Genomic DNA, 13,447 nt, shown 5'->3' with positions numbered 1-13,447 from the left:
AAGAAGGAGGCATGTCAGGTTTAGGCAATCAAGATATAGCGAATCCCTCGATGACTTTAATGTAGGGGTTATACTCAAGAGGGAAATCCAGAGAGCAAAAAGAGGACAAGAATTGGATCTGGCAGGCAAGTAAAGGAAAATCCCATGAGGTAGGGCATAGATAAGGTGAAGGCTCAGTCTTTATCAAGGGAAGCAAAAACTAGAAGGCATAGTTTTAAGGAGAGAGGCGACAGATTTAAATGGGGCAACTTCTTCACAGAAAGCCATGCAAAAATGAAACAAGTTGCCAGACTAAGTGGTTGAGAGAGTTACAAAAACAATCTTTAGAAACTATTTTGGTTGCACCAAGGTCTTTTAGCATTAATATTTAAGTTTCTATTTTTTTTGTTCATTATGTTACCTATGAGTACTATATTTACAGTCCTGTTATGCTGCTGCAAGTATACATGACAATTAAACACTCGACATTTGGACTGGAAAGGTTTAGAAGGATATGGCCAAACGCAGGAAAATTGGTATATCTTGGATGTCATCTTGGTCAAGGACCTGTTTGCATGCTCTGTGGCCCTATGACTAGAAGTTCCATCATCAAGCATTGCATTGATCATCAACATTGATCATCACTGAATCCAAAATGGATACTTCAAGATCAAAGAAACTGAACAGCTGATCTCAAAGCCTGCACCTTCACAACCAGAATTCAAAAATTATCCATAGTGCAACCTTCTCATATCCAGAAACCTTAGTGACAAAAAGATATTACCTGAAGGTGGAATCTTATGTAGATAGGGTGGTAAAGAAAGCTTTTGGTGTGCTGGCCTTTATAAATTAGAGCATTGGGTATAGAAGTTGGGATGTAATGTTAAAATTGTACAAGGCATTGGTGAGGCCAATTCTGGAATATGGTTACAATTCTGGTTGCCAAATTATAGGAAAGATGTCACCAAAATAGAGAGAGTACAGAGGAGATTTACTAGAATGTTGCCTGAGTTTCAGCACCTAAGTTACAGAGAAAGGTTGAACAAGATAGGTCTTTATTCTTTGGAGCACAGAAGGTTAAGGGGGGACTTGATAGAGGTCTTTAAAATTATGAGAGGGATAGACAGAGTTGACGTGGATAAGCTTTTTCCATTGAGAGTAGGGAAAATTCAAACAAGAGGACATGATTTGAGGATTAAGGGACAAAAGTTTAGGGGTAACATGAGGGGGAACTTCTTTACTCAGAGAGTGGTAGCTGTGTGGAATGAGCTTCCAGTGGAAGTGGTGAAGGCAGGTTCATTTTTATTATTTAAAAATAAATTGGATAGGTGTATGGACGGGAAAGGAATGGAGGTTTATGGTGTGAGTGCAGGTAGATGGGACTAGGTGAGAGTAAGTGTTCGGCACGGGCTAGAAGGGCCGAGATGGCCTGTTTCCGTGCTGTAATTGTTATATGGTTATATTACGAGTTTAAAAAAAATCAGAATGCTTCTTTTAATCAACATGAGGAGAGATGTAATGTTAGGCTATCGTTAAGCTATTTGGAACATTTACTTTTTACGCAGTGTTTATCTCTTCTTTAAGACTGAACATGACCAATATCTGGAGTGTGGCAATAAAGAAAAGCCATTGTTTACATCATGCATAGCAGTGAGTCTGTAAAATAAATCATCAATGTAAGGGCTAAAGGTCTCCACTTATAAATAACAAGCGACTGATAATGTATTCTTGCACTCATTGTTTTCAAACAAGGTGACATTACAATTGAAGATAGACACAAAATGTTGGAGTAACTCAGCAGGACAGGCAACATCTGTGAAGAGAAGAAATGGGTGACCCTTCTTCAGTCTCGACCCGAATCATCACCCAATTCCTTCTCTCCAGAGATGCTGCCTGTCCCGCTAAGTCACTCCAGCATTTTGTGTCTATCTTTGATTTAAACCAGCATCTGCAGTTCTTTCCTGCACATGATATTACAATTGTTATACTATTCAGTAATACCTTGGATTATATTTTACAGAGATTAACAGATATCGCAGAATGATTACAATGTATCAATTTTATGGAGGAATTTATGAGATGATTATAACTCCTTCAGCTACTATTTTAGTGCAGCAGTGGCACAGCTAGTAGACGAATAGAATAGAATAGAATGCTATTTATTGTCATTCAAACCTGGGTTTGAACAAAATTCCATTCTACATTACAAGTTTTTTCACATTACAAAACAATCCAAGGCCCACACTTAACACAGTTTACATAAACATCCATCACAGTCTCCAACATCTCCTCACTGATGGAAGGCAAAGTCTTTATCTCTTCCCTTTGTTCCTTCTCCCGTGGTTCAGCAGTCTAACTGCAGTGTCGAGGCGAACTGGGGCACCGATGTTAAAGCCCCCGGCGGGCGATGATAAGTCCTGAGGCCGTTTAAGCCACGCCGGGCGATGTTAGGCCCCGGCTCCATGTCCTTCAAACCCGCGATTCCAGCGGGAGAAGTCGCCGTTGCGGAGCTCGGAAAAGCGGTCTCCCACCAGGGACCTGCGAGCTCCCGATGTTCCCGTCCACCGGGTCTGCGGCCGGTGCCTCCGAACTCCAAATGTCGGGTCGCAGCTGCACGCCACCACAGCTCTTCCCGCTCCGAAGTTGGCAAGCTCCGCGATGTCAGTTCCGCAGGCTCTGCAACTGGAGCCCTCAGGTTAGTCCCGGCCAGAGGTCGCCGCCGGCTCCACGATGTTAGGCCCAACGACATCCGAGACCCGACAGGGAATAGTCGGGTCCCCGCACACGGAAGAGATTAACGGTTTCCCCCACAGCCCCCACTCCCCACATATACACAGCTAAAAATAAAAAAAATAAAAACTGACTCAAAGACATAGTAGAGCTGTTCCCTCAGTGCTGGAGACCCGGGTTCGATCCTGATCTTGGGTGCTGTCTGTGTGGAGTTTGCATTCTCCTTAGGTTGGTGTCATGGGTTTGTGCTAGGTGCTCTGGTTTCCTCCCACATCCCAAACATGGGTAGGTTTGTAGGTTAATTGGCTTCTGTAAATTACTCCTTTTGTAGGTAGTGGATGGGATGGTGGAATAACATAGAACTAGTGTAGATGGAAAGTATGGACTCAGTGGACCAAAGGTATAAGAAGGAATTGCAGATGCTGGTTTAAACCGAAAATAGACACAAAAAGCTGGAGTCATTCAGCGGGACAAGCAGCATCTCTGGAAAGAAGGAATGGGTGATGTTTCTGAAGAAGGGTCACGACCCAAAACAACACCCATTCCCTCTATCCAGAGATGCTGCCTGTCCTGCTGAGATACTCCAGCTGTTTGTGTCTATCAGTGGGCCAAAGGGCCTGTTTGCATGCTGCTTCTCTAAATTAAACTACCTTACCATGGGAGCGTAGACAACTACCAGAAATAATGTTTAATATATTCTACTTAAACCAAATACAGTTAATCTTGCAGTCATTCTGTTTGTGCTTAATAAGAAATCTAATATTAATAGTTGACACAATAGACTACAGATGCTGGAATTTGGAGCAAAAAACAAACTTCTGGAGGAAGGCAAGAAGACACTAAAGGCAAGAAGACACTAATTGGTGTTACAGGTGCACAACCTTTTATCCGAAATTCCAAATAACGAAAAGCTCCGAATAGCGGACATTTTTTCGGTCCTTGAAGAAAGGTCCTTGAAGACGATCACCGAGGGCGGCCCGCAGAGGTGACAGCGGAACCTCCTGTCGGTCCTCGAAGAAAGGGGAACTAAATCCCAATTCATAAAAGAGAAGGTGAGGGTATATTGTGCGGAGGGTTAATAATTGACAATCTGCTGCTGCCTGCCTGCTGAGTTAAAAAGTTCCCACGGTAGACTCAGTACACCTTCCCTCCCCTCTCCAGCTCCCCACCCATTGCACCGGCGTGGGGGCTTTGCACTGTCTTCACGTCGGCGATGCCAGCAGGTCAGTCTGGACCAGAGACGTCTGGACCAACGGGACACCGACCCCCAGGCCCACTGCAAGCACGGAGATCCCAGAGACCCACAGACAGCAGCAGCCCAGCCCCATTCCAACTCCAGAGGAAAACTGCAAACTGGCCGGAGACGTCAGGACCACCTGAAGCCGCGCCCCGATGAGCTGCTACGGCGACAACTGGCAGTTCGCCCACAGCCCGAGCTGCGCCCTCTCATCGGGACACTGACCCCTAGGCCCACTGCAAGCACGGAGCAGCAGCCCAGCCCCGCTCCAACTCCAGAGAAACTCCAGAGGGGCAGAAGCTGATGGTGTGCAAAGTACGTCTTGTTCTTGGGGTGGCGCAGCTCGGGCTGTGGGTGAACTGCCACTTGTCGCCATAGCGGCCCATCGGGGAGCGGATTCCTCTGGAGTTGGAGGGGGAGGGGAGTATTGTGCTGTTTAATCGCCCCCTGCTATCCCAGGGACAGGGAGACACAGCGGCTTTTGAGAATGGTGGGCAAATACTTCCAAAGTTCTGCCCACACAGTCAGTACACCTCTCCTACACTTGTCTCCCGCACTAAGATCATCTCGCAGAGAATGATCCCAGCCTAACCCTCCCTATTCTCTCCTATTCTGCAAGAAAAAACTACATTGAAGACTCAAACTCGCGATCGAGTAACTGCCGGGATCGAGGCGCAAACTCGCGACCTTACGGATATGAGCCGAGCACTCTACCACTGAGCCAGCCGTTAAAATCTACGCTAAAAATCTTCCATTCCGAAAGCTGAAAAATTCCGAATTACGAAAAGTGTCTTGTCCCAAGGCTTTCGGACAAAAGGTTGTGCACCTGTATCTACAGATCCCCAAATAGTGGCCAGCATGTAGGGTGTAAGTTGCAGCAGGAGTTAAAACTGGCATCTAACAAAGGTAATGCCACAGTGATAATGGGGGATTTCAATATGCAGGTAGACTGGGAAAACCAGGTTGGTTCAGGACCCCATGAAAGAGAGTTTGTAGTGCTTCCGAGATGGATTCTTAGAGCAGCTTGTAATGGAGCCGACCAGAGAAAAGGCAATTCTGGATTTAGTGTTTTCCAATGAACCAGATATGATAAAGAGAACTCGAGGTAAAGAAACCGCTTGGAGGTAGTGATCATAATATCATTAGTTTTAATCTGCAATTTGAGAAGGAGAAGGTTAAATCAGAAATGTCAGTGATGCAGTTGAGCAAAGGGGACTATGAAGGCATGAGAGGGGAGCTCTGGTGAGACCACATCTGGAGTATTGTGTACAGTTTTGGTCTCCTAATTTCTGGAAGGACATCCATGTGATTGAGAAAGTGCAGCGTAGGTTCACGAGATTGATCCCTGGGATCGCGGGACTGTCTTATGAAGAAAGATTTAAAAGACCAGGTAAAAGATTGAAAACTTTTTCACCCTGAGAGTTGTGAATTTGTGGAATTCCCTGCCACAGAGGGCAGTGGAGACCAAGTCTCTGGATGGATTTAAGAGAGAGTTAGATAGAGCTCGAGCGGCTAGTGGAATTAAGGGATATGGCGAGAAGGCAGATACGGGTTATTGATTAGGGTCGATCAGCCATGATCACAATGAATGTCGGTGCTGGCTCGAAGGGCTGAATGGCCTCCTCCTGCAACTATTTTCAATTTTTCTATGTTTCTATGTTAACTCAGCAAGTCAACAGCATATTTGGAAGCAAAAGGATAGACGACATTTTGGGGTGAGATTCTAGATCAGGTCTTAAGAGTGTACAGGGAAGATAGACAGTATAAATAGGTAAAAGGGAGGAGTAATGAATGGTAGATGATAGGTGGAAGCAGGTGAGGAGGGAGTAAATGGAGCCAGGTGGAGGAAAAGGTTGGTGGAGGGACAGACAGAGACTGGAATGTGATGTGGAAACAAAAGGCTGCAGATCAAAATCTTATCAGTAAAAAAGGTGGACCCAAACAAGGGTGAGATGATGGGTAGATGGAACCAGTTAGGGGATGGGATAGGAGACGCAGGTGTAGTATGTGGGTGATGGCTAATATTAATTATTTTTCAAAATCACGAAATTATTTATTTAATAAAAAAAATGATATACAATTTACTAATACAGGAAGAGACCAGTAAATCCAACTGGCTCGTGTGTTATACATGCTCCCGAAGACTCTTCCTATAACATAGCATCATAACTCCTTATTGCCAACTTGATCAAATACAATTCCCTTAAATGTGTCCATAGCGTTGCCCACAATCATTCCTTATTGGAGCGAGTTTCAGATGCTCAACATCCTTTAGGAAAACGAGTTTCTTCGGAATTTCCTGTTTGGTTTATTGATGATATCTTACATAAGGTAAAGTACAGGTGGGGGAATGAGATCGTAATCCCACCTCAGCTATTCGGGTAATTCCTGCAAACGGGTGACGTTTTGGGGGTATTATTCCTCTCAAAATGTATCTCTCTGCCATGAGACAATTCGCCGATGCTTATCTCTTGTTTAAAGCCCTGCTGGACAAGCAGAGGGCATTACAGGCAATCCTTTCCACACAAAAGAAATCTATGTGTTGTACGAGTCACCCAATATGCTCCATTATTCGACACCCACTTACAGCTGCCGAAGTAGCCACATACGTTTTTTTGCAAGCCTCTATCTTGTGTGCATTCTTTTTGGTTAGGGTGCTGAGGCTAGATTTTAAATCAACATCACTCATGGGATAATCAGTTACGAAACAGCATTAGCGACCGTGGTGGTAACAGTATCTCGGAGATTTAATAGCAGATGCTAATGTTTATTTACAAAATATAGTTATGGTAGCGGCTAAATCAGCAAGCTTGTACACACATTGTAGAACACGCTGCGCCTGTATTAATCTATTATTTATGCATTTCCAGTTTCCGTGTGATGCACTAACCCGAACCTTTTTCCACACAGAGCCACACGTTTACTCATTAAAGGGAGACAAAGGCAAAGTACTGAGCAAATATACGTCTCTCCCATCTCTCCCAGGAGTCAGTGAGGGCTATAAAGATCTCAACATCCCCGTATCCTCCCTTCCCAATCCCATTTTCCCTGTTGTTTTCGGATTTAAAAAACCCATCTTTGCACCGTGTCATTCCCTGTCAACTGAAAATGCTCCAGAAAAACGTAACAGAAACGCTGTCACCAATTCATTCCCGGTGTCACGATAAATAAAACTTACCATCAAAGAAATCCCGTTGGTGTAATCCCTGTGGCCGATGCGGATTTGTCATTTGCCGCTTCAGAGGGTGATTTACTCTGCTGCGGGTGCCGTGCGCCCGGTGCCACTGACTGACCCGCTCCCCTCCTGCGGCTGAGGAGACGAAGCGAGCCCGGAGCGGCGGGACAGCGCCAGGCACAGCGCCGCGGCGTGACGTCAACTCGGCTCTCACTCACATTGCAGCCACCTGATGTAAGGCGAAGTACTGGTCCTTGGTGTGTGTGTGTGTGTATATATATATATGAGAGAGAGAGCGAGAGAGAGAGAGAGCGAAAAGCGAAGGCGCTTCTTTTTCTTCCGAGGATGAGATTGCAAGCAACGGATCTGAAATCAACAGAGAGAGAGGGGGAGAGGAATTAGCCAACACTGCAGCCTAGTCAAATTGTCTGGGAGGAGAGGCAAGCAACAGAGTGGTGCTGCACAGGCGAAATGTGCAGGAAGGAGCTGCAGATGCTGGTTTAAATGGAAGATAGTTACAAAAAGGTGGAGTAACTCAGCGGGTCAGTCAGCGTCTCTAGAGAAAAGGAATGCGTGACGTTTAGAGTCGCGACCATTTTTCAGACAGAAACAGGTTGCTATCTACCTTTTAAAAAAAACATGAATTATTTGGTAAGCGAGAAACGAGCATTCCTTTTCGCAAACAATTTGTTGTAAAGTTTCCTATTCTCTCCACGTTTTCTGCAAACTCCGTTGCAATTCTTTCTGTGTTCGTTTTACATCATGATGCAATTGCGAGCAGGTCAGAGTTATATATAGGGAGGTGCCAGCTGGAGCGCCCGGGAGCAAGCTTGCTGTTTCACATGGTTGAGATCAACAACCGGTTGCATAAGACTCACATGCAAATTATTGCTCTCAAGCACCTATTCAAGCCAAAGCGCTTCAATACATATCTTTAAAAATCTTTACCGATGGCTGAGTGGGATTACTCGTTCTCCAGCCAAGCCAACCAGGCTTGATTAAAAAATATATAGAAAGCATAGTGCTTTATTACTGTTTCTTCCAGTCGACGGAGGAAAACAGCTACAGAATACATTCGCATTAAGTATCAGGATGCAATCCAGGTCAGTGTTGAAATAGTTGATCCAAGCAGTCATTGGAAAGGATATGTTTGCACACAATGCCGTACTTCAGCGAGTAAAAAGCACACGCAGAAATGGTGCATTCTCCAAATGAAGTACTTATATTTATATTGCCTATTATGGTTGTAAGACGTCCGCGTCCCCACGATATTTCACTGGGTTCAGTATCACCTAGCACTCTGGCAAGTGGAACTTAAACAAATCTGGAGTACAACCAACACATGTGTAGGGAGGAACTGCAGATGCTGGTTTACACCGAAGAAAGGCACAAAATGCTGGAGTAACTCAGTGGGACAGACAGCATCCCTGGAGAGAAGGAATTGGTGACGTTTCGGGTCGAGACCCTTCGTCAGATTGTCTATCTTTGGAGTACAGTAAATGTTGCCAAGTTACCGAGCAGCGTGAGGCAGGGAAATATTTACTCCACCAATCGGCAATAAAGACGTGGTTTATTTGCCTGTTGCAGTCTCAGGATACTTCAAAGTTCTTTCCAGCCGACGACCAGATGTGACCTGCAGCCAATTTGCACACATCTATCTCTTGTCCGGTTCCTTTGAGTTTGATCAAAGTATAAATATTGATCAGGACGGGGATATTTCAGTCTTCTTTGATTATCACCATAAAATCTACATTTTCAGTTTAGAAAACAGACAAGGTCTAATTTAGCATTTTATCCAAATGAAAATCTCTCCAACAATTCCATTAAGTGCCAAAGGAGTGTCAGTCTCGATTATTTGGTTCAGAACCATCCTGAATGAGCCTTATCTGATGGCATGATCATTCTCAAGCACTGAACACAAGCTCCTTATGAAAAGCTGCCTGAACAAGGCGAGTTTGAACATCTATTTGTATGGAGTACTCGAACAAACAGTCAGAACGCAGTAAGAACATCCTCAGTGTATGAAAGCGACAGTCGTAACTTACTTTCTCTTCAAGTGTCAACCCAATGAACTTATTACACTAGACTAACTCCTTAAAGTAAAACTAGCTCAGGGTTTAAAATATAACAAATGGTTGTTTGCTGCCAGCTGGAAAATCCTCACAACTATTCCTGAGAGAAACGGTCCCTGCCCTGCGATGGTGAACCAGTGACTGAGCAAACAATGACAGAGGGCTTTAGCCTGCAACCGCTCCTTAGAAACATGGGTGGACAATATATGTGCTATGATTTAATTAAATCAGAATTTCTTTTCATCAGCACTGAATGAAAACAATCTCCCCTGATGCCCCAAGGTAGTTGTTAATGAATGTGTCCATTCCAGTTAAATCCCATCTGGGGATTTCTCATTATTCAAAACTTCAATAATTTGCATAAATAGGCACTGTTGATGCTAAAACTGAAAAAGCTGGCATAACAAAAAAAAAACTCTTTGCACTCTAATCCCAACTGTGCAGGAATATTGAAATTTAAAATGCAAACAGAGAGCCCAGGAGGCAAAAACTCATCTGGCCACAACCTCAAAGCATATACAAATCACTTTTGAAGTAGAGGAACGGCATACATTGTTGGACTTTCCATTAGATTCTCCAACAAAGTTACAATAGATGATTGACGAACCCCTGTGGAAATTCCACATCCTACTAATTGTGAAGACTTTTGGTTTGTCTGATATCCAAATACATAATATGCATTTCAATACCTGTATCTGTCAATACCAGGGAAAGATACAAACATTTATATTTTCTTTCTTGTATACATTAGATGGTAGTTGGAATAACGACTCCATCGCTAGTATTCATAAGAATAAATGTTTAATAACATAAGTGCAAAACAACCCTGATCTTCACTGGAGTCTTGGGTGGAGTGTATTTCAGGCAGCCAATTTGATTCATCCCCTTTTGTGTATTGTGGGCCGAAGGGGTTGTTCCTGTGCTGCACTGTTAAATGTTCTAAGGTGCTGGGTGATCAGAAATTGGTTTTGATGACCCTGTTTGATGTTCCAGATAAGGGCAGGCAGTGGAATGGTGAAAACGGGTGATTTGTCACTTACCTTTTAGTGGGTCAGGTTGAACAATTCATGCTGTTTTTAGCTGTACAAAAAGTTGGAGTAACTCAGAGGGTTAGACAGCATCTCTGGAGAAAAGGAATGGATGACGTTTCGGGTTGAGACCCTTCTTCAGACAAGCTGTATGTTGGACACCAAGGATATTACTACCTTTTGCTGTTTCTTGCATTGAGAAAAATTAATTAGCAAAGTAGGGATAATCACAGCTCTAAGTTGAACATACCCTGAGGGGTTTATAGCTCCAGTGATACTGTGCTCAGATAAATTTCTCCAATCTATATGTAAAGATCATGCAATAAAATCATACAGTATTTTATCCATTAATGTGTGACAAACTCTTCCACAAGACTATTCAGCGATACTTGAAAATCATGCAATTGCAGCTAGCTTGAGGAATTCAACATACTAATAAAAACAACAAAACTTTATCATGGACCTGTTTACTTCTTGAGTTGTACATTTTCACATGGAGGAACCCTCCAGTAGCTAATTACTGCCTCTCTCGCCAAAGAGAAACTTATCATCAGAGCTTAATGACTTTACTAGATTTGAAATATCATATGTGAATTGGGACTAGAATATATTTGGTCTTCATCTTTTATGTAACTTTTTTAAATTTTGACTGCATACCTAATGAGATATACTGTGCCGACATTGTGTTGACCTCGGATAGATTGCTCGTGTACCTCTCGAACATTTGCCATTTAATATTCAGAAGATAATCAAATTTAGCAAGGGACATGAGTACAGGTACAATGGCAGAGCACTACATTGCAGTAACATGCACATCATTATTTCAAGGGTAAAATAAAAGTGATGGCAATGCATTATCTTGCCTTGCCATGGAATCGTTTTCATGAAGCAATTCAACATTAGTACTTTGCAAACCTTTCATAGGGCAGAGGAAGTGACACTGATTGTTCAACACTTATCTTTCTTAGAGTTTAGATAGAAATAAGATTGTCCTTCTGTATGGTTTCACATCAGAATAAATTAAGAGTCAATAATCAAGCGTGTTTAATTGTCATATGCACCGGGATTGGAACAATTCTTTTACTAACAGCAGCTGAGAGGCAGGTTGACACAACAATGTACAGTGCTGAGGTAGGGTTGTGGTTTGGGCGGTGCAGGGTCGTTCATGAGCCTGATGGTGTTTGGAAATAAGCTCTTCTTGAACCTGGAGTTAACGCTTTTCAGGTTTCAGTACCTTCTTTTCGATGTAGCCAGTATCGTGCTGGATTTTTGAGGATATTAGCTGCAGTCTTGAGGCAGCACATCCCTTCTTCAATGGGTGGACAATAACCTGAGCAATATACACAACTTTCTGGAAATCTACTTAAACATCTGAGGAAGTAAAGGCATTGATGAGCTATCGATGTGATTGCATTAATGTGCTGGGCCCAAGACAAATTACCAGAGATGTTTGCCCGGGAACTTGAATCTGTTGATTTTCTCCACCGCCATCATATTGATGGCGGTGGACAGCTATCTGCAGAGCCAAAAGAGATGGGGGAGATATTGAACAATTTTTTTTCTTCGGTATTCACCAAGGAGAAGGATATTGAATTATGTGAGGTAAGGGAAACTAGTAGAGTAGCTATGGATACTATGAGGTTCAAAGTAAAAGAAGTACTGACACTTTTGAAAAATATAAAAGTGGATAAGTCTCCAGGTCCTGACAGGATATTCCCTAGGACATTGAGGGAAGTTAGTGTAGAAATAGCCGGGGCTATGACAGAAATATTTCAAATGTCATTAGAAACGGGAATAGTCCCCGAGGATTGGCGTACTGCGCATGTTGTTCCATTGTTTTAAAAGGGTTCTAAGAGTAAACCTAGCAATTATAGACCTGTTAGTTTGACTTCAGTGGTGGGCAAATTAATGGAAAAGATACTTAGAGACAATATATATAAGCATCTAGATAAACAGGGTCTGATTAGGAACAGTCAACATGGATTTGTGCCTGGAAGGTCATGTTTGACTAATCTTCTTGAATTTTTTGAAGAGGTTACTAGGGAAATTGACGAGGGTAAAGCAGTGGATGTTGTCTATATGGACTTTAGTAAGGCCTTTGACAAGGTTCCTCATGGAAGGTTGGTTAAGAAGGTTCAACTGTTGGGTATAAATGCAGGAATAGCAAGATGGATTCAACAGTGGCTGAATGGGAGAAGCCAGAGGGTAATGGTGGATGGCTGTTTATCGGGTTGGAGGCAGGTGACTAGTGGGGTGCCTCAGGGATCTGTGTTGGGTCCTTTGTTGTTTGTCATGTACATCAATGATCTGGATGAAGGTGTGGTAAATTGGATTAGTAAGTATGCAGATGATACCAAGATAGGGGGTGTTGTGGATAATGAAGAGGATTTCCAAAGTCTAGAGTGATTTAGGCCATTTGAAAAAAATGGGCTGAAAGATGGCAGATGGAGTTTAATGCTGATAAATGTGAGGTGCTACACCTTGGCAGGACAAATCAAAATAGGACGTACATGGTAAATGGTAGGGAATTGAAGAATACAGTTGAACAGAGGGATCTGGGTATAACCGTGCATAGTTCCTTGAAGGTGGAATCTCATATAGATAGGGTGGTAAAGAAAGCTTTTGGTATGCTAGCCTTTATAAATCAGAGCATTGAGTATAGAAGCTGGGATGTAATGTTAAAATTGTACAAGGCATTGGTGAGGCCAAATCTGGAGTATGGTGTACAATTTTGGTCGCCAAATTATAGGAAGGATGTCAACAAAATAGAGAGAGTACAGAGGAGATTTACTAGAATGTTGCCTGGGTTTCAGCAACTAAGTTACAGAGAAAGGTTGAACAAGTTAGGGCTTTATTCTTTGGAGCGCAGAAGGTTAAGGGGGGACCTGATAGAGGTCTTTAAAATGATGAGAGGGATAGACAGAGTTGATGTGGACAAGCTTTTCCCTTTGAGAATAGGGAAGATTCAAACAAGAGGACATGACTTCAGAATTAAGGGACAGAAGTTTAGGGGTAATATGAGGGGGGAACTTCTTTACGCAGAGAGTGGTGGCGGTGTGGAATGAGCTCCCAGTGGAAGTGGTGGAGGCAGGTTCATTGGTATCATTTAAAAATAAATTGGATAGGCATATGGATGAGAAGGGAATGGAGGGTTATGGTACGAGTGCAGGCAGGTGGGACTAAGGGGAAAAAAATTTGTTCGGCATGGACTTGTAGAGCCGAGATG

General features: G+C 43.1%; 1 protein-coding gene across 1 annotated transcript in view; it reads right to left on the bottom strand.

The window, feature by feature from the left end:
• LOC129712416 (mitogen-activated protein kinase 4-like) overlaps nt 1–7,409 on the bottom strand; it is an 87,727-nt gene extending 80,318 nt beyond the window's left edge. The window contains exon 1 of the mRNA XM_055660861.1: nt 7,125–7,409. The gene's annotated coding sequence lies outside the window, so the exon portion shown is untranslated. The remainder of the gene's footprint in view (nt 1–7,124) is intronic.
• Nucleotides 7,410–13,447: the final 6,038 nt, after the last annotated feature.

This window comes from Leucoraja erinacea, chromosome 1, assembly GCF_028641065.1.
Source record: "Leucoraja erinacea ecotype New England chromosome 1, Leri_hhj_1, whole genome shotgun sequence".
Lineage (NCBI taxonomy): Eukaryota > Metazoa > Chordata > Chondrichthyes > Rajiformes > Rajidae > Leucoraja > Leucoraja erinaceus.
The sequence above is the reverse complement of the archived record's forward strand: the minus strand, read 5'-3'. Positions and strand labels throughout refer to the sequence as shown.